The 22,902-nt window shown below is 43.6% G+C and overlaps 1 non-coding gene across 1 annotated transcript; it reads right to left on the minus strand.

Annotated features, from left to right (window-relative positions):
* Positions 1 to 22,617: 22,617 nt before the first annotated feature.
* Positions 22,618 to 22,699, minus strand: Trnas-uga (transfer RNA serine (anticodon UGA)). Its single transcript has one exon. It is a non-coding gene; the product is annotated as a tRNA-Ser (tRNA).
* Positions 22,700 to 22,902: the final 203 nt, after the last annotated feature.

The following is a 22,902-nucleotide window of genomic DNA, read 5'->3' on the forward strand; positions in this document are numbered from 1 at the left end:
CATATTCGTGTTGGTAGCATGTTGTTGGGTACTTGAGGTTGCTTTACTTTGACACGAAGAGAGGAAAGCACTTTAATGTGTCGCTTTATGTGTTACTTACACTTCGTGTAAAAAATTGAATTTCTTTAGATACTGCGGTAGTGTGGGTGGTATTAGTGTTAACAATTAACTGGCAGCTTCCATTGCTATTGCCTATTAGCCACAGACATAAGCATTATTCTGCCGTATCTGACATCTACCTCATCGTAGAACGCAGCTACCGCAGATATGCTGGTATTCGTATTTTAGATTCATCTCCGAACACTTTGTACCATCGCAGATACCATTGCTTTATTAACTTGATAATGAAACGAAGATAAAGCTGCCATCAACTCTAAGATTTGTTTGAACACAGCTCTGCTTTGTTAGATATGGTCATATTCGAGGTGGTATGCCCTTGCTTTCTTCCGATCACTGAACTGATTTATCCAGCCCGTTGGAGGTAGACCTACGGTTTAACGGGATTTCTGGCCATGAACAACTTGGTTTTTTGTCACATTAACAATCATTACGAGAGGTGAAAGTAATGGTCAGACGTATATTGAGAAATGAAAGTGAGCTGGATAATCACTTGACTGACACCGCTTCTGCCCAATACTTCTACTTGATAAATATGAAATTGTTGTTGTTCTGGCAAACATTCGATCGCCTTATCATGCAGTAGTCGGGCTTGGTGGTCTAGTGATCATGCGGCGGATCCGGGTTCAATTCCCGGCCGAGTGGGAGATTTTCTCCGCTCGGGGACTAGGTGTTGTGTTATCCTCGTCATCAGCCGCCATGGTAACTTAGCGTGATCGGTCAGGGGGCTACATGCTCTCTGTAACGAAAAAGAAAATAATGATAATAATAAAACTGAGTGAAGTAATCAATGCTGAAAATGATGGGGTGTCATGTGACGCCCACCCAAACTACAGACCGAGGGAAATAACGAAGAAAATGAGGGAGAAAAAAAAGTGGTGAAACGGGTACCTGGAAACTGAAAGGTTGCGAGATTGACTGCCGCTCGATTTATGGAATATTTTAGCCTGCCTTTAACTCAGCCTTCACTTTTCACTAATGGGAAAATTCACTATGGATCGGATTTCACATTAAACTATTGATCGCCTTTCCTCAGTGGGACTACTGGGATGGGTTAGGAAGGCGGAAGTCGCCATATACCGTACAGTGCGATATTGTTGACAATAGTTTGCGTTTCTTCCCCTAAATTTCTTTATGCATCACAAGGCAAAGTAACATTAGTATTTTCTATTGCAAGGTATGATTTATTTTAAGATTTTAGAAACAGTTTCCGCAGTAAATGTACCTGGTTCTGCGACAGGCAATATTGTCCGCAGTTCGTGGTCGTGCGGTAGCGTTCTCGCTTCCCGCGTCCGGGTTGCCGGGTTCGATTCCCGGCGGGGTCACGGATTTTCTCTGCCTCGTGATGACTGGGTGTTATGTGATGTCCTTAGGTTAGTTAGGTTTAAGTAGTTCTAAGTTCTAGGGGACTGATGACCATAGATGTTAAGTCCCATAGTGCACAGAGCCATTTGAACCATCAGGCAATATCCAAAAGCAGTGCCTCAGGTAAACAGCTGTTCGCTACAACTTTACGTTGAGGTTTGCCTATACTAGTCTCAGTAGGCGTTGCGCGTTCAGCCAACCAATGCACCTCGGTGCTTGGGTCCACTTCTGTGTCGTTTCGTCCCTGTTTGTCGAAGAGACTCACCAGAACCGTCCATTCTTCCTAAGTTAGTATAAGTCACCGCTGAAAGGCATGTCAGTATAGACCCTTCGGGGTGCGTGTACATCTCGGTTATTATGCAGCAGAACGTTAAGCGGAATTCTCGGCAGTAGTTTCGGCAGCTGATCCAAGCACAGTTCACGAGACACTGCCTTCAGCCGGATAGTTTTTCTGATAAGGTGCTATAAGCAGAAATATTTTTAAATTAATTCCAGGCATTTTATAGCAAACATAAAATAGGTTTGTGTTGCTGAGAACTTCGAGAATTCCTCCTGATACTCGATTTGTTTGGAATGGTTATTGACTTCATATTCTTTGTAAGTAGATGTCAAGCCATACGAAATGAGGCTTAAGGTCTTCATTGCACGTATCCTCTCTGTAAGAAAGGGTAAACATATACTTGCAGATCGTATAAGTTGATTATATTGTGTCGATAGTACGTGTAATACTTATATATTCTTTCGAACATGTCCGAAAGAACAGATACCATCTTAGTATATATATAGTTAAGGCTCACCGGCCACTTGACCATCTTCTTCTTCTGTGCGAATGCACAAACAGTGCCCGAACTCTTACGGGAATCGGCAACGCGCCGCGAGTAATGAGTATAATGGGCGGGGGCACTACGAATGTAGTGCGGGCCAATACGTTGAGAATGTGGGTTTCGCAGGAGGCGTGCCAGAGATAAATCCCTGCAGTCGCGCTATCCTCTGTGTTCTCGGTGGCTCAGGTGGATCGCCGGCACGCTAGCTCAGCGTGTTCAGTCAGAGGGTTATGTGCCCTCTGTAATAAAAAAAAAACTGAGTTAATCGATCATCACCGAACTTAAACGGATGTCTCATGACGTCCGCCCCTAGCAGACGCAACGAACATAAGCGAACAAAATGAGATTAAAAAAAAAAAGATGAATAGAGCTTCTGCCATGTTAGCAGGAGACCCCGGGTTCGAGTCCTGGTCGGAGCACACATTTTCATCTGTCCCCGTTGACGCATGTCAACGCCTGTAAGCAGCTAAGGGTGTTCATTTCATTGTAATGTCGTGTAATACATGTTCAAGCTCCCGTTAAATTACCCATTGCGCTATGAATGTCTTGCTTATTCTGAGTATATCAATCAAATAGTTATCAGATACCATTATTTTCGTTACGTGGGTCTAAATTTTGCATAGAAAGGGGAATATTTTCAGGACTTTTCACTGAAGTCATGTCACTTATGTTACCTGGCTTAGTCAAAAAAAAAAAAAAAAGAATGAAAGAAAGAAGAAGAAGTAAGAGGCTTTCACATTTTACGGACAGACTTCGTAATTTACGTTTCGCAGGATAAAAACGAAGAGATCCAATTTGTCAATATTTTAATACAACGTAGACTGACATATTCTGGACACGTTCTGCGAAACATAACTTTCTGTTGTAATTTCTGAAACTTGTTTTGTGAACGTTTCTGCGAATCGGTTTCGTGACGTTGAAGAGTCCAATTAAGTCGGAGTACAAGTTGACACATATTTTTAAATATTAGTTGCATTATCATTTTTCGTTCTCACGTGGATTTACCTTAATGTAAAATCATGTCAACGTGATCAATTTCTTGCTGTAAAAGCATTAGGTTGCTTACTTTTAAATACATTTAACAGAAATGTTGACAAATTCTCCGATTTTAAAGTGAACATTATTTATACTGAATGTGAAACACAAACTAGGAAGTTCTCTTGCATACGTAGCAGGACTAACATTCCTTTTTTTTTTTAACTAATCCACAAAGGTATGCAGGAGAGTTTCTGTGTAGTTTCGAAAGTAGGGACGTGGCACTATCAAAACTGAAGTTGTTAACAGGAGTCGTGAATCGTGCCTGGGTAACTCAGTAAGTAAGAGCATTTGCCCGCGAAAGGCAAGAGTCTAGATTCAAGTCCAGGCCATGCACACAGTTTTGACCTGCCAGGAAGTTTTAAATGCGCGCCTACCTACTGCAGAGTGAAAACTCTTTCTGGCATATTGGCACTCTCCTTTAATCACGAGGTCTATACTCAAGTCTCGATTGCTCGCGGAATGGTAAACAAACTGAAAATCAATGTTTTATTTACAACAGTTAGCTACACCACCTTCCAGCTACTTCTCTACATGGTCGCTGCTCTGACTTAGGCATTTCTTGTAGCAAATGAAACTATGTGGTTCTAGAGAGCTATTCAAAACTCAGGCATCTACTATTTACATATGCAGACCGAAGCGACAAATGAAAATTTGTACCAAGGCTAGGATTCGAACCCTGGTCTCCTGTTCACAAGACGGATGCGCTAACTACTACGACACAAGGACGCAGTGGCTTCGTTTAGTGAGTAGGAGACCTGGGTTCGAATTCCGTTCTTACTACAAATTTTCTTTCATCGCTTCAGTCTGCATTTATACATCATAGATGTTTCAGACTTGAAAAGGTCTCTGGAACCGTATAGTTTCATCTGATTAAAGCACCTATGCCTGGGTTTCAAGCAGGATCCCCCGTTTCGTTCGATGCTGAGGCGCTGTTCCAGTACAGTTGCAGAGCTTCTGCAATGCTGTTCGAGTTAGGGAGAATGTGAAGTGGACTGAGACTTGAATGGAAATTTGGATTGAGAAGGGAAGAGTGCTATGGTAGTCCGTGCAGTTGTGCAAAGCCACTGTGCCAGGGTGAGGTAGTGGTTAGTGCATCTGCCTACTCAGCAGGAGACCCAGGTTTGAATCCCGTTCTTGGGATAAATTTTCATTCGTCGCTTCAGTCTGTATATATGGATCATATTTGTTGTAGCAATAGACCAACTTCTCAATACCCTCAAAAATGTTCAAATGTGTGTGAAATCTTATGGGACTTAACTGCTAACGTCATCAGTCCCTAAGCTTACACACTACTTAATCGAAATTAACTCGGCTAATCCCGCGCGGCCCAATACCCTCGTCATAGACGGCAGCCTCCTGTGCTTTCCACCAATTCTCTACGCTGGTCTGCAGCTCTTTGTTTGTGCCAAATGCTGTCCTCATAGCCAGCAGTTCATATTGTTGTGACTTGGCAAGACAGCCAAGTCACAATGAGAGGAAGCCGAAAGGCACGCGTTAAGCTCACGCAGACTGGCGTGAGGTCTGGAACAGTTAAAGAAATTAATAGTAGCAAATAAAGTACGTAGTTGATGTAATACTTAACTTTAATCCACAATTGTAGAACATCTCTCTTGACGATACATGTTATAACCACAATATAAAATAATATCAAATGCTATGGCGCCTTGCTAGGTCGTAGCAAATGACGTAGCTGAAGGCTATGCTAACTATCGTCTCGGCAAATGAGAGCGTAGTTGTCAGTGATCCATCTCTGGCTAAGTCGGCTGTACAACTGGGGCGAGTGCTAATAAGTCTCTCTAGACCTGCCGTGTGGTGGCGCTCGGTCTGCAATCACTGACAGTGGCGACACGCGGGTCCGACGTATACTAACGGACCGCGGCCGATTTAAAGGCTACCACCTAGCAAGTGTGGTGTCTGACGGTGACACCACACATATGAGCAAAGACATAAAATCAGAGAGAACGAGGTCTACGCTGTACGGTGGGTGATCAAACAGTTTCCATCGAAAATGCTGCAGGAGCATCTTCGTTGCAGCTGTAGTGTGTGGCCGAGCATTGTGGTGAAGAAGGACAGTGTTTGATAACCACATTCCTCTTCGTTTGTTCTGAACTGCCCTCCGTAGACGACTGATCCAGTCTCTCAACAAGATCATCGCCTGAGAGACACACTCGCTTATTTCCCTGACTGCCTACATCTTTCACGTCTGTGTGCACTGCCTCAAAGTTCCTGCACGGTTGTTGCACTTTGCTGTCATACATGACAGTTATCTTGCATGGGCTGCATGAAACCAGGCGAAACCCCTCAGCATGAAGAAATCGACTAACAGTACACACTTCACACTTGGCATGAGACTCTATTCTTTCAGGCATATTTAAGAGCTCACTGTGCACTCACAACTGAAAAGTGCGGTGTGACGCGATTGACAAGCACGCGAGAGACACATTGCAACACATATGTGCGAAGCTTCATCGGATTTCCTCTGCGGTTCTAATCTCGCGATGGATCATGTGGTACCACCCTTGTTGTTTAGTTTTGGTCTTCAGTCCTGAGACTGGTTTGAGGCAGTTCTCCATGCTACTCTATCCTGTGCAAGCTTCTTCATCTGCCAGTACTTACTGCACCCTACATCCTTCTATAACTGCCTAGTGTATTCATCTCTTGGTCTCCCTCTACGATTTTTACCCTCCACGTTGCCCTCCAATGCTAAATTTGTGATCCCCTGATGCCTCAGAACATGTCCTACCAACCGGTCCCTTCTTCTTGTCAAGTTGTGCTACAAACTCCTATTCTCCCCAATTCTATTCAATACCTCCTCATTAGTTATGTGATCTACCTATCTAATCTTCAGCATTCTTCTGTAGCACCACATTTCGAAAGCTTCTATTCACTTCTTGTCCAAACTATTTATCATTCATGTTTCACTTCCATACGTGGCTACACTCCATACAAATACTTTCAGAAACGACTTCCTGACACTTAAATCTATACTCGATGTTAACAAATTTCTCTTCTTCAGAAACGCTTTCCTTGCCATTGCCAGTCTACATTTTATATGCTCTCTACTTCGACCATCATCAGTTATTTTGTTCCCCAAATATAAAACTCCTTTACTACTTTAAGTGTCTCATTTCCTAATCTAATTCCCTCAGCATCACCCAACTTAATTTGACTACATTCCATTATCCTCGTGTTGCTTTTGTTGATGTTCATCTTATATCCTCCTTTCAAGACACTGTCCATTCCGTTCAACTGCTGTTCCATGTCCTTTGCTGTCTCTGACAGAATTACAATGTCATCGGCGAACTTCAAAGTTTTTATTTCTTCTCCATGGATTTTAATACTTACTTCGAATTTTTTCTTTAATTTCCTTTACTGTTTGCTCAATATGCAGATTGAATATCATCGGGGAAAGGCTATACCCCTGTCTCACTCCCACCCTGTCTCACTCCCTTCCTAACCACTGCTTCCCTTTCGAGCCCCCCCGACTCTTATAACTGCCATCTGGTTTCTGTACAAATTGTAAACAGGTTTTCGCTCCCTGTATTTTACCCCTGCCACCTTTAGAATTTGAAAGAGAGTATTCCAGTCAACATTGTCAAGAGCTTTCTCTAAGTCTACAAATGCTAGAAACGTAGGTTTGCCTTTCCTTAATCTTTCTTCTAAGATAAGTCTTAAGGTCAGTATTGCCTCACGTGTTCCAACATTTCTACGGAATCCAAACTGATCTTCCCCGATGTCGGCTTCTACCAGTTTTTCCATTCGTCTGTAAAGAAATCGCGTTGGTATTTTGCAGCTGTGACTTATTAAACTGATAGTTCGGTAATTTTCACAACAGTCAACACCTACTTTCTTTGGGATTGGAATTATTATATTCTTCTTGAAGTCTGAGGGTATTTCGCCTGTCTCATACATCTTGCTCACCAGATGGTAGAGTTTTGTCAGGACTGGCTCTCCCAAAGCCGTCACTAGTTCTAATGGAATGTTGTCTACTCCCGGGGCCTTGGTTCGACTCAGGTCTTTCAGTGCTCTGTCAAACTCTTCACGCAGTATCGTATCTCCCATTTCATCTTCATCTACATCCTCTTCCATTTCCACAATATTGTCCTCAAGTACATCGCCCTTGTATAGACCCTCTATATACTCGTTCCACCTTTCTGCTTTTCCTTCTTTGCTTAGAACTGTGCTTCCATCTGAGCTCTTGATATTCATACAACTGGCTCTCTTTTCTCCAAAGGTCTCTTTAATTTTCCTGTAGGCAGTATCTATCTTTCCCCTAGTGAGATAAGCCTCTACATTCTTACATTTGTCCTCTAGCCATCCCTGCTTATCCATGTTGCTACTAGCGTCATAAAGTTGGCAAAAGAACTGCAAGGTTCTGTCAGACGCCAATAGTGATCGCGCGGATCTGTGGACCCAATGGTGCCCAACCGCTGAGCCACACCTGCGGTAGCTCTGTACCATGAGTACCTCTGCCGCCGCAATACAGGACGGCCGGTAGCAGCCACACAGCCTGCTTGCTTCTCACTACATGGCGCTATGCACACACCGCCTAGACGCAGCTCTGACACCGTCGATCGTGCTTGTTCACGTTGTTATACCTGGACAGAAAGTTGGCTGAAACCAGATGTAAATAGTAATGAAATCATAAACTCAGATTGGAATGTATACCGCAGAGACAGGCTGGACAGTGAAGGGGGAGGCGTGTTTATAGCGATAAGAAGTGCAATAGTATCGAAGGAAATTGACGGAGATCCGAAATGTGAAATGATTTGGGTGAAGGTCACGGTTAAAGCAGGCTCAGACATGGTAATTGGATGTCTCTATAGGCCCCCTGGCTCAGCAGCTGTTGTGGCTGAGCACCTGAAGGATAATTTGGAAAATATTTCGAGTAGATTTCTCCACCATGTTATAGTTCTGGGTGGAGATTTTAATTTGCCGGATATAGACTGGGAGACTCAGACGTTCAGAACGGGTGGCAGGGACAAAGAATCCAGTGAAATTTTTTTAAGTGCTTTATCTGAAAACTACCTTGAGCAGTTAAACAGAGAACCGACTCGTGGCGATAACATATTAGACCTTCTGGTGATAAACAGACCCGAACTATTTGAAAAAGTTAACGTAGAACAGGGAATCAGCGATCATAAGGCGGTTACGGCATCGATGATTTCAGCCGTAAATAGGAATATTAAAAAGGGTAGGAAGATTTTTCTGTTTAGAAAAAGTGACAAAAAGCAGATTTCAGAGTACCTGTTGGCTCAACACAAAAGTTTTGTCTCAAGTACAGATAGTGTTGAGGATCAGTGGACAAAGTTCAAAACCGTCGTACATAATGCGTTAGATGAGTATGTGCCAAGCAAGATCGTAAGAGATGGAAAAGAGCCACCGTGGTACAACAACCGAGTTAGAAAACTGCTGCGGAAGCAAAGGGAACTTCACAGCAAACATAAACATAGCCAAAGCCTTGCAGACAAACAAAAATTACGCGAAGCGAAATGTAGTGTGAGGAGGGCCATGCGAGAGGCGTTCAATGAATTCGAAAGTAAAGTTCTATGTACTGACTTGGCAGAAAATCCTAAGAAATTTTGGTCTTATGTCAAAGCGGTAGGTGGATCAAAACAAAATGTCCAGACACTCTGTGACCAAAATGGTACTGAAACAGAGGATGACAGACTAAAGGCCGAAATACTAAATGTCTTTTTCCAAAGTTGTTTCACAGAGGAAGATTGCACTGTAGTTCCTTCTCTAGATTGTCGCACAGATGACAAAATGGTAGATATCGAAATAGACGACAGAGGGATTGAGAAACAATTAAAATCGCTCAAAAGAGGAAAGGCCTCTGGACCTGATGGGATACCAGTTCAATTTTACACAGAGTACGCGAAGGAACTTGCCCCCCTTCTTGCAGCGGTGTACCGTAGGTCTCTAGAAGAGCGTAGCGTTCCAATTGATTGGAAAAGGGCACAGGTCATCCCCGTTTTCAAGAAGGGACGTCGAGCAGATGTGCAGAACTATAGACCTATATCTCTAACGTCGATCAGTTGTAGAATTTTGGAACACGTATTGTGTTCGAGTATAATGACTTTTCTGGAGACAAGAAATCTACTCTGTAGGAATCAGCATGGGTTTCGAAAAAGACGGTCATGTGAATCCCAGCTCGCGCTATTCGTCCACGAGACTCAGAGGGCCATAGATACGGGTTCACAGGTAGATGCCGTGTTTCTTGACTTCCGCAAGGCGTTCGATACAGTTCCCCACAGTCGTTTAATGAACAAAGTAAGAGCATATGGACTATCAGACCAATTGTGTGATTGGATTGAGGAGTTCCTAGATAACAGGACGCAGCATGTCATTCTCAATGGTGAGACGTCTTCCGAAGTAAGAGTGATTTCAGGTGTGCCGCAGGGGAGTGTCATAGGACCGTTGCTATTCACAATATACATAAATGACCTTGTGGATGACATCGGAAGTTCACTGAGGCTTTTTGCGGATGATGCTGTGGTGTATCGAGAGGTTGTAACAACGGAAAATTGTACTGAAATGCAGGAGCATCTGCAGCGAATTGACGCATGGTGCAGGGAATGGCAATTGAATTTCAATGTAGACAAGTGTAATGTGCTGCGAATACACAGAAAGATAGATCCTTTATCATTTAGCTACAAAATAGCAGGTCAGCAACTGGAAGCAGTTAATACCATAAATTATCTGGGAGTACGCATTAGGAGTGATTTAAAATGGAATGATCATATAATGTTGATCGTCGGTAAAGCAGATGCCAGACTGAGATTCATTGGAAGAATCCTAAGTAAATGCAATCCGAAAACAAAGGAAGTAGGTTACAGTACGCTTGTTCGCCCACTGCTTGAATACTGCTCAGCAGTGTGGGATCCGTACCAGATAGGGTTGATAGAAGATATAGAGAAGATCCAACGGAGAGCAGCGCGCTTCGTTACAGGATCATTTAGTAATCGCGAAAGCGTTACGGAGATGATAGATAAACTCCAGTGGAAGACTCTGCAGGAGAGACGCTCAGTAGCTCGGTACGGGCTTTTGTCAAAGTTTCGAGAACATACCTTCACCGAAGAGCCAAGCAGTATATTGCTCCCTCCTACGTATATCTCGCGAAGAGACCATGAGGATAAAATCAGAGAGATTAGAGCCCACACAGAGGCATACCGACAATCCTTCTTTCCACGAACAATACGAGACTGGAATAGAAGGGAGAACCGATAGAGTACTCAAGGTACCCTCCGCCACACACCGTCAGGTGGCTTGCGGAGTATGGATGTAGATGTAGATGTAGATGTAGACTCAATTTCATGCTGCATTATTTGTAATGAGTCTAAGCACGAGTGGAGAAATACAAGTTAAGTAAATATTCTGTTTGCTGTGTTAACTTGTTCGCTAATTGTTTCTGCTCCTGTCCAGCTTTCCTACGACGACAGTTGCGTCACCACTCTGGAGCCCGCCAGCCCCCTTCTCCTTACCATTACGGACGATGTTGTACACAACAGATTGGACCTTGAACCATGTCCCTCGTGCTTGCGAATGTCCTCATCCGCGCAGATCTCATCTACCTTTAGGGTAGAGGTAGGGTGACCAGACGTCCGGATTAATCCGGTCATGTCCTCCTTTTTAGCTCTTTGTCCGAGGTCCGGGCGGATTTTTACAGTGTCCTGCTTTTTCGCAAAGTTGAGCGTAACACAGTTAAATTTACAATTCGTCCCGTTCTATTGCTCTTTTCTTAAATACTTTAACTATTGGCACAGCCTTCGTGATAAACACCGACGAAGGCGGTGTTAGTGGGTGGCACCAGGATCGTCGATGTTATTGTTGATCTACCTATAAGCGAATGCAAATATCGATTATTTAAAATTCTCGTTTCGTATCTTCGCTTTGTATTGGCTTGGCTTCCTGTAGTGCACGTGTGATTTGTGAGTGTAATTTTTAGCAGAGTGAATTACGTAAAATATTTGGCTATGACTAAACGAAAATGTACATCTTCTGATGTCCTTTCCTTCAAATATCCGGCTTTACGAAAGGGAGAAATGAATTTGAAGCGGAGTGTAAGGTATGTGGAGCTGGAACGTACGTCTCAGTGGCCAATAAAGGTAAGAAATAACTCGATAGATTAACTGTCATGGTTTTATTTCATTGTTTCATAGTCGTTCAATTTATTTGTATTCGGAAGATTATAGTGCAGTTTACATGTCGTCAGCTGCTGCTTGAATTGTAGATGTTGGTAGCAGTGCGTCGAATGAAGGGAGGTGAATGGTCTAAAGTTTTTCGCTTTGTAAACCATTCCGTACTGTTCACATAACAAAACAATTGATGCCACACTGTCACCACAATCAATGTTTTTAATTTTTTTTTTTTTTATTGCTCAGTTAACCACCACCTGACCATCAGTAACGATTAAATACTGATTTTACCGGTAATTCCCGGCAGTCACGTGACTTGTTCAAAGCTGACGGGTGGTTGACCCGTGCGAAGTGTCCCCTTTTTTCTTCCTTTGTCCTCCTTTTTGAAACTGCTTGTCCTCCTTTTTAAACAACTGCATCTGGTCACCCTAGGTAGAGGCATCTAGGTGGCTGGTAAGTGTGAAGGAGGCAGCTGGCGCATGCGCACTGGCGAACTGCCGACTGGTCACTGCTGACGGCCGCATGTGCGTCTCCGCGCGTGACTCACTGGTGGCTGCACAATTGTCCGGCGCCAGACCGGTTCTATCCGGAGGCGCGGCGTGCTGCCGCGAATCAACGCGTCGGCAAGCATTCCCATTATGCAGGCGCCCGCGTCAAGCAGCCGTCGGCTCCCTGTAGCGTGCCCTCACTCTCCTAGCCCTTCCTCTCTTCGGAGCCTCAGCTGCAGCCAAACCAAATGTCTTTATCAGCACATCCCACAAAAAATAACGGGTAACACCGCCTCTAGCATCAATTCGGCAAACAACAGAATCCACAAATTTCTTCAAGTATGATCCAGGTTGCCTGAGAGCGTCTCCATGAGAAACGAGTGACAGTACGGCAATAAAACTCTGTGGAAACATTTGGAACGACAAGCGAAAGATATATAACTAACAAATCACCGAAAGAAACACATTTTAATTTCCACTTGAGAGGGTAACATATATTACACTACTGGCCATTAAAATTGCTACACCACGAAGATGACGTGCTACAGACGCGAAATTTAACCGACAGGAAGAAGATGCTGTGATATGCAAATGATTAGCTTTTCAGAGCATTCACACAAGGTTGGCGCCGGTGGCGACACCTACAACGTGCTGACATGAGGAAAGTTTCCAATCGATTTCTCATACACAAACAGCAATTGACCGGCGTTGCCTGGTGAAACGTCGTTGTGATGCCTCGTGTAAGGAGGAGAAATGCGTACCATCACGTTTCCGACTTCGATAAGGGTTCGATTGTAGCCTATCGTGATTGCGGTTTATCATATTGCGACACTGCTACTCGCGTTGGTCGAGATCCAATGACTGTTAGCATAATATGGAATCGGTGGGTTCATGAGGGTACTACGGAACGCCGTGCTGGATACCAACGGCCTCGTATCGCTAGCAGTCGACATGGCAGGCATCTTATCCGCATGGCTGTGACGGACCATGCAGCCACGTCTGGATCCCAGAGTCAACAGATGGGGACGTTTGCAAGACAACAACCATCTGTACGAACAGTTCCACGACGTTGCAGCAGCATGGACTATCAGCTCGGAGACCACGGCTGCGGTTACCCTTCACGTTGCATCACAGACAGGAGCGCCTGCGATGGTGTACTCAACGACGAACCTGGGTGTACGGATGGCAAAACGTCGTTTTTCGGATGAATCCAGTTTCTGTTTACAGCATCACGACGGTCGCATCCGTGTCTGGCGACATCGCGGTGAACGCACATTCGAAGCGTGTATTCGTCATCGCCATACTGGCGTATCACCCGGCGTGATGGTATGGGGTGCCATTGGTTACAGTCTCGGTCACATCTTGTTCGCACTGACGGCCCTTTGAGCAGTGGACGTTACATTTCAGATGTGTTACGACCCCTGGCTCTACCCTTCATGCGATCCCCCGAGAAACCCTACATTTCAGCAGGATAATGCACGACCGCATGTTGCAGGTCCTGTACGGGCCTTTCTGGATACAGAAAACGTTCGACTGCTGCCCTGGCCAGCACATTCTCCAGATCTCTCACCAATTGGAAACGTCTGGTCAATGGTGGCCGAGCAACTGGCTCGTCACAATACGCCAGTCACTACTCTTGATGAACTGTGGTATCGTGTTGAAGCTGCATGGGCAGCTGTACCTGTACACGCCATCCAAGCTCTGTTTGACTCAATGCCCAGGCGTATGAAGGCCGTTATTACGGCCAAAGGTGGTTGTTCTGGGTACTGATTTCTCAGGATCTATGCGCCCAAATTGCGTGAAAATGTAATAACATGTCAGTTCTAATATAATATATTTGTCCAATGAATACCCGTTTATCATCTGCATTTCTTCTTGGTGTAGTAATTTTAATGACCAGTGGTGTAATTGAGCACCACGTATACATTTCAGGCTTCAAACCGTACTTGTCGTGGAGACCATCTGCATCCACGACTGCCTCGAAGTTTTACGTATGCCATTTCACAATAAGTGTTCGTCGCACTTTTAATCCTGTCAGCCCACAGTATGAAAGTCATATCCATAAATTTCGGTACCCATACGGTAAACAGTAGAAGTAGCGAATTTTAATTATAAACACCATGTACACCTAGCTACAAACAGTCGTTGATGATTAGATGCAGTACACATACTAAATTGCAGGTATGTTGAATTGCACATTTAACCTACTGTTTCAGAGAGGCCCAGAAACTTTCTGTGGCATTTCTGTCAGGCTTAGTGAGCTAGAATATGTCGGACAGGATCTTTGAATATACGTCAAACATCAGACGATCAATTCCAGTTACAAAATGATCCAGAGAGAATTTCTGTATGGTGCTAAAAGTAGCAATTGGCACTAAACAAAGAAAAGTGCGAGCGTCCGATAAATTTTGGGTATATGATAAATCGCACAAATCTAAGGGCTGTCAATTCGACTAAATACCTAGGAATTACAATTACAAGCAACTTAAATTGGATAGACTACATAGATAATATTGTGGGGAAGGCGAAACAAAGACTGCGCTTTGTTGGCAGAACACTTAGAAGATGCGACAAACCCACTAAAGAGACAGCCTACATTATACTTGTCCGTCCTCTGCTGGAATACTGCTCCGCGGTATGAGATCCTTACCAGGTAGGATTGACGGAGGACATCGAAAAAGTGCAAAGAAGGGCAGCTCGTTTCGTGTTATCGCACAATAGGGGTGAGAGTGCCACTGACATGATACGCGAGTTGGGGTGGCAGTCACTGAAACTAAAGCGGTTTTCTTTACGGCGAGATCTATTTACGAAATTTCAGTCACGAACTGTCTCTTCCGAATGCGTAAATATTTTGTTGACACCCACCTACGTAGGGAGAAATGATCGTGATAATAAAATGAGAGAAATCAGAGCTCGAATGGAAAGATTTAAGTGTTCCTTTTTCCCACGCGCCATTCGAAAGTGGAATGGTAGAGAAGTAGTATGAAAATAGTTCGATGAACCCTCTGCCAGGCGCTTAAGTGTGAATTGCGGAGTAACCATGTATATGTAGGAACGGATGCATGTAACCCTGTGAACACTGCTGTTTCTACCGTGATAAAAGGGAGCGTCTGCAAGGTACCCGTCACGAAAATGTCGAGGAAAGGGCTGCACTTGCTGACCGATAAAGTTGAGATATACGACGTCATGCTGAAAAGTAATGGTTCCAATTTTTTAATTTGTAAAAACTCTTAATGCTATTTAAAGAAAACAATCGTTATTAACGTCCAACATCACTATTATTCATGTCTACATCAAGGATCACCAACTTAGTATTGGAGGGAAGAGTGGAGGGTAAAAATCGTAGAGGGAGACCAAGGGATGAATACACTAAGCAGATTCAAAATGATGTAGGTTGCAGTAGTTACCCGGAGATGAAGAAGCTTGCACAGGATACAGTAGCATGGAGAGCTGCATCAAACCAGACTGAAGAAAACAACAACAACAACATAGTTGTAGGACTCTGCCGCTGGAGGGCTACAAACCGTAGCGTGGAACATGGCGGTGTGAAACGTAACCATGTCGGTGAGTGAGAAACAGCGTGTAATCGTGTTTCGAATTCGAATATTTCGTCCACACATGGCGCACCCTCTGCTTCAGCATGACAATGTCAAACCACACACGAGCGCTGCGACATCTGAAACAATCCGATGTGTTGGGTTCACTGTTATGGATCTTTCTCCATACAGTCCCGACCTGGCCCTAACCGATTTTCGTTTGTTACCAGAACACCGGCGAGTGCTTCTCTTTCAGAGTGACGAACCGGTGCAAGTAGAGGTGAGATTGTGGCTCCATCAACAAAATCAGACATTCTACCGTAACTGTATAAACAAAGCATCAATGAGTGGTTTCAGATGGATACGACGTACCTGTACATACTTGTGGACTCTCTTACTTGCCGAATGGAGACCGTTATCAATGATACAGGCTGTGGTACACGATGTCTTCGGCTGATGACTTAACAGTTTGTCCATTGTGTTTGTTAAGATTGCCTGTTTGCCTGCCTTCCATGGAAGAGGGTTTAACATGTCTATGCAGTAAGTATGAGGTTAGCATCCTGTATCTTTAACTCTGCGGCAAAAAAAACGGTTCGAAATTGCAAGTACTTACACCAAACTAATTATTTGAATCTTCCTGCCAGGAAGTTTCTTGGCATCTTATTCTTCCCCGAGACGTTATAGATTCGTTTTGGATTATATTAGCCGGCCACTGTGGCCGGGCGGTTCTAGGCGCTTCAGTCCGGAACCACGCGGCTGCTACGGGCGCAGGTTCGAATCCTGCCTCGAGCATAGACGTGTGTGATGTCCTTAGGTTATTTAGGTTTAAGTAGTTCTAAGTGTAGGGGCCTGATGACCTCAGATGTTAAGTCCCATAGTGCTTAGAGCCATTTGAACCTTTTCGATTATATTATATGCTTCTCATTTCAGAAGTTATACTAAATGCTTCTCTTTAACCATTACGTCAGCACTACTGAATCTTCACGCTAGTCGCAGAAGTTAGACAGGGATTTGAGGATGAGTTGTAACAATGGTCGAAACCAGTAATCTGAATAAAGAAAAAGAGTGATCCATCTTTGTCCATTTTCTTCCATTATAATGGAAGTGCTCACTTTGCCCTCAGGCATCGTATCTTCAATTATAAAATACTAATTTTTATCAGAATCGGATAAATACCTTTAGTGCAAAAGCAATCAGTTGTCGACTACATCTTACTGATTACACTTGCAGGGCGTTGAATTATCTCTTACTTTTACATCTCCTATTGTTTATGTGTACTCATTGTCTCTTGTGTAGACGCTAAGTGAACACAATATGCTTCTAATTAATTGTGTGTCATAGTTTTACTTTTTACTCGACATCCATGCCTGCTGTGCACTATACTTAACTTTTCTGTTGGATTAACGCAGGAATCAAGCGAACTGAAGATGGTAGCAGTTACATACTGTACTATTAATGCTTACCAAAAGCCAGTGGGCAGGGAAACAGAGAAGTACGCGTAAGAATAAGTGTTTTATCACAATACTGTAATTATAAATAGCAAACTAAGCTAAACATGATGCCTGGAAACACTATACATGCCGTAACAAAATATATATCGTCAGATAGTTCTCTCTTCTTTTTTATTGGCTGCTGATGGTGACTAATACGAATAGCTGGGACATATTTGTGTAAAAAGAATAATTATGGTTCAGTTGCAACAGAAGGATAGCTTTGTTTTCATCGGCTGGTCCGCCATCGCATTCCTATGCGTTGTCGCGCTAGACGCCACTAGATGAATCATTGCACATGCTGAATGGGGTCAGTGTCTTCTTCAGTATACACAAAGGACAGAATGTGTACAAGACATGAACATTTACACATCAGCGAGAGGAACTGCTTGCGCTGACTCACCATGGGCGAAGTTTATTTTGTCGTAAATTCCTCCGCACTGCTGGCGTTCATTTAAAATATGTGCACATAACGGGACAGGGCGGCCGTGCGTGCAGTTCTTCACTTCACGGTATGTGTGTATTTGTCTTTGCTCGCGGCGCTCGGCTGGCTTCAGTTTCCCTCAACTGGAGATCAAGAACATGTGCCCGTTCTCTGAGCAGAATCCCTGTTGGGAGTGAAAAAGTAGCAGCAGCAGCACTGCATAAAAAGACCTACTGCAGATCAATATTACCCAGCGCACGATACAAATGCAGAGTTTTTAATTTTCTTTCTTTTTTTTCAATTTTCACTAGTACATTACTTTGTGAGGCTTGAGGTATCGTAAAAGTTTCGTTGTATTTTATTGTTAAAGATACTTGCAGATGTTAAGATGTTCATCTACAAGCGAATATACGAGCTCTGTTCAAAAAATTCCGGAACATGTGTAATTTTGCGCCAATGGTGTGTTGGAGCGAAATCACTGCACACGCCTGTGTTTAATGTGTAACTACCGGAAGTTTCATTGTTGTGTGACTGTTAGTTATTGCTCAGTGCTGTATTGAGTAGAACGTTGTGTCTCATTTCCCGAATTTCGAAAATGTTCAAATGTCTGTGAAATCTTACGGGACTTAACTGCGAAGGTCATCAGTTCCTAAGTTTACACACTACTTAACCTAAATTACCTAAGGACAAACACACACACCCATGCCCGAGGGAGGAGTCGAACCTCCGCCGGGACCAGCCGCACAGTTCATGACTGCAGCGCCCAAGACCGTTCGGCTAATCCCGCGCGGCCCGAACTTCGAGATGGCAGAGTTAGAGGAATAACGCGTCTGCATTAAATTTTGCGTGAAACTCAAGAAAACCGTTACAAAGACACAGCAAATGACGCAGGAAACCTGCAGCGAAGAGTACTTAAGCCGTACTCGGTGTTACGAATTGTTCACACCGTTTGAGAATGGTCGGACGGAAGTTAAAGATGATCCTCGTCCAGGACGCCCTTCGACGTCTACCGACGACGCACATGTCAGGATCGTCAACGAAACTGGGCGTGCCAATCGAAGACTGACTGCCGAGCGATTGCAGAATAATTTAACATTTCAGTTGGATCATGTCATGAAATCTGACAGCAGCTGGGAATGCATCGTGATGCCACCAAGTTCATCCCACGGCTCACCAGAGAGACCTTCACCTCGCGATCTGTGGTGAGCTTATGGGTCGCGCAAGTGAGAACGAGATGTTCCTTCAGAGAATCGTAACTGATGCTGAGACGAGGGTCTGCGGCTTTTATGTTGAGACCAATGCTCAGTCTTCACAATGAGTCGGCAAAGGATTTCCAAGACCAAAGAAAGCTCGTCAGGTCAGGTCAAATGTCAAAGCCATGCTGATAGTTTTCTTTGACTCTGAAGGATTAGTTCATCACGAATTTGTACCACAGGGACAAACTGTTATTCGATGGTACTGTCGGGACGTGTTGCGACGCCTGCGTGGACTCAACGTGCATACAACCTGACGAAATCTGTGAAATAATACGAAACGGAGACATCAAGCTCAGATACAGTCGTGATATCATTCAATCAGAGGAGCTGTAGACACTAGAATGCCTCGCGATGATTAGGAAACATCTGAATGAAGAAGTTAGAAGCCAGGGAACGGAAGATCTTGGGTTCAGTAACAGAGAATTTTGATTTTAGAAGGCATAACAGAAAATTGTACTTACATGTGGAAATGGTGATTGGCATCATGCGGGAACGGAGGGTTGTTTCACTTGGACGCATAACACGAATGGCCCGAAAGAACAGACCAAGCAAATCTTAATTATTCGTGTATTCGCCATCACCATACTGTCTTATCACCCGGCGTGATGGTACGGGGTGCCATTGGTTACAAGTTTCGGTCACCTCTTGTTCGCATTGACGGCACTTTGAACAGTGGACGTTACATTTCAGATGTGTTATGACCCGTTGCTCTACACTTCATTCGATCCCTGCGAAACCCTACATTTTAGCAGGATAATGCACGACCGCTTTTTGCAGGTCCTGTATGGGCCTTTGTGGATACAGAAAATGTTCGACTGCTGCCCTGGCCAGCACATTCTCCAGATCTCTCACCAATTGAAAACGTCTGGTCAATGGTGGCCGAGCAACTGGTTCGTCACAATACGCCAGTCACTACTCTTGATGAACTGTGGTATCGTGTTGAAGCTGCATGGGCAGCTGTACCTGTACACGCCATCCAAGCTCTGTTTGACTCAATTCCCAGGCGTATCAAGGCCATTACTACGGCCAGAGGTGGTTGTTCTGGGTACTGATTTCTCAGGATCTATGCACCCAAACTGCGTGAAAATGTAATCACATGTCAGTTCTAGTATAATATATTTGTCCAGTGAATACCCGTTTATCATGTGCATTTCTTCTCGGTGTAGCAATTTTAATGGCCAGTAGTGTAATACTCAAGGAAAGAGTAGGTTGAAGTAACATGGTCGCCAACTGTAAAGCAATTTAAATCAAGACATTTATAGAGCTCTCGTGTCATTTACATAGTCACAATCCCAGTCAGTCCTAAGATATTTTTGTGTCACTTACCGCTTCTTTTATCGCTGGTGATGACTTTCTGATGTGATAAACGCCAAGTTGCGTCGTTGTTGGGAGTCCACGTTAAACTGCAGGTCCCCCTAATTCTGGTTGGGTAAGACAGTTCACAGCTCGGAGAAAGACAAGACTATACCAAGAAGCACGTACCTAGGAAAACATTGTGGTCTTCAAATCAACACTCGAGTTGGAGACAGCTTTACTTTTACCAATTTTCTGATACGCAGGATCTTTAATAGTTGCGCATAGCTGCATGGTATAAGAAGTCACATTTTCCCAAGTACGATCCAGTTGGCGGAACTTTAAGATAAATTGCGAATGTTATTGCTCGTCAGGTTGTTAATCTGTGTTGAATGCGAACAGGCTATGAATCTGCGATGCTGAATTAGATAAGACCGTGGTAACTTATTTTTGATGACGATGGGCGATAAAGGTTTGATTCAAGAAAATCAGTGCATCGATGTTTCAGTACATTGGAGAATGCACTGCAGTCAGTAGGAACATAGCCCTTTAGTCACGCAGTACTTTGAGCTGCAGAGGAGTAGCAGAGTCTAGATTACATTTCAGAGTGGCATCAATGTACTTCTCATGCCACTTAATAATGAACTCTTCTCAAACTACATAGTCTCTTCTTCCTGATAACGGCAAATGTCCTTTAAGAGCAGGCGTAACCTTCAATCGTCTCCACAGGTGAGACATTCGACTTAGTTTCAACGTAGACGACATTCGTGGGTCACTGTAGCATACGCTTCTTGTTGAATAATCGGTGATAAGTGCCTGCTATCGAGATACACTGGGGCTGTCATAGGTCACTTGAAACAGTTGTATTGAGAAAACAAACCTCCCTTTACTGCAAGACGTCACGCAGTACATACCTAGTAGCACACGTCCCTTGCAGCGGCCGTACCCATCAGAGTAATGCAGAGGGCAGATGGCCGTCATGTTTGTCTCTCGGCGATTACCACCTTTCTGGTGCTGGCATGGATGGTTCGTTGAACTGCTTGAACGAATTTGTCGACAGTAATATGGCAACATGATAAGAACTTTCCCTGGAGCTCACGTCTTTCCTTTCACTCATCTGCATTGCCTCCTTCAAGCTTTCATTTCCATTTCATTTTTATCGCTCTTGAACTAAGCAGACCATATTTTCTTTCATTGCTGATGACTAAAAGCTGTTACACTGGAAAATATTAATACGTGCAAGCGAAAACTGAAGTACCGATTTTTAATATTAATTGTACTAGGAGGTTAGTGAAACTTACATAATTCGAAAGGCACTTAGCCATAGATATGCACAAAGACAAAATTATGTGTGTACGTAGCCGTTAATAGTGTTAAAAGGAATTAAATGTTTCTGTATTCGTAACTTTGATGATACCCTCTCTATCACGCATTAAAATCTCCAATACGTGAACATCGACAATTGAAGTGCTGCCAATTTCTGCCCTGCGTACCAATGAGGTTCTATGGTAGAAATGACACAGGTAAGTAACTACCCTTCGTGGAATCGCATTCTAGGGACGTTTATGTTTATTTTGTTCACTTACAGTATCACAACCATACCTGGCAACTGCACTGTGACAACTGATAGGTCGATGATGTCAGCAGTGGAAGATGAAATTTTGTAAAGAAGTCGTCGGGGGAAATAAACGTTGTTTGTTAGCGTCGTTTTTCTCCTTTACTTTCGTCCGAGAGTGAAAAGACCTAACTCCGAGTTCGGTTGCCGCCGCCGCCACAAAATCTGAAGTGTTCCTAATTTTCAAATTCTTCATTTCGAATAGCTACGGCTTTCCTCATTACGCGGGAGCTACAACTGTTTTAGACTATGCTTCGAAGAAGAACATTAACGAGTCGGAATGAAAGATGGAGACATAGAGAGACCCAATTTTTGCGTAGACAAAGTAATAAAAAGAATATAAACACTGATAAGTATAATCCCATTGTTGTTTTTAAACATACATTTAAATATGCACTGAACATAATTTCAAATAATTTTGAGAGTTATAATTGCGGTTTGATGAATTTACATTCCAGATTTAGCAATGCAAATCATTTAGAATCTGATGTTGCTTTACGTGACATAACGGCATTCACATTGCGTCGTCATTAGTTATTTTTCCGCCATTAACAGAAAAATTTATTTTTCAACGCACTGCGTCAAGGACTCACTTCAAATGGTCGAACAATTAAAGAGAAATAAAAGAATTATTTCTAGAAGACTCAAAGCTACAATGCAGCATTTGCTATGGGGTATTTCTGATACTGAAATTTCAGAGTTTTGCGTGGAGTGTGTCACTTCAAGATAGACGACATTGTTGATCACAGATCAGGTCCACTACTGAGTTGGTCGAATTTCGACCTCAGGCGACACTCGTTGAAATAAAACCACATTATCAGTGAATGCAAGATATACGTTCAGTAATTAAGCCTCACTGCTTATTATAATTTGATTATAATCGTAGGTCTCGGGAATATACCTTCAATTGTCGACATTTATATCAACGGTTTCCTGTATCGAAACAATGTGTGGAAACTATAATCAGTTGATCATATCATTAATGCGCTCAAAGTAGTGACCCGCGGTGTCCAAGCAAATAATTTAAAATTTTCGCTGCGGACAGGATTCGAACCTGTGCGGGTAGAACCCATTGGATTTCAAGTCCAACTCCTTAACCGCTCGGACACCGCAGCTGCGGTGCGTGACGGCGCCTTGTTAGCCACCACACGTGTGTAGTGCGCTAGTGTTAAGGGAGACGGGAGGGAATGGTCGCGTGGCTTTTAGCAATATCGATCGCATTAAACGCGATACGTTAAGACGTATGTTGGTGTCAACGGTTTATTAATGCTTTTTTGACGTCACTGGAGGAATCTAAGGAGAAAATAGCGGCCAGAAA

The sequence above is a fragment of the Schistocerca serialis genome, chromosome 5, assembly GCF_023864345.2.
Source record: "Schistocerca serialis cubense isolate TAMUIC-IGC-003099 chromosome 5, iqSchSeri2.2, whole genome shotgun sequence".
In the NCBI taxonomy this organism is placed as follows: domain Eukaryota; kingdom Metazoa; phylum Arthropoda; class Insecta; order Orthoptera; family Acrididae; genus Schistocerca; species Schistocerca serialis.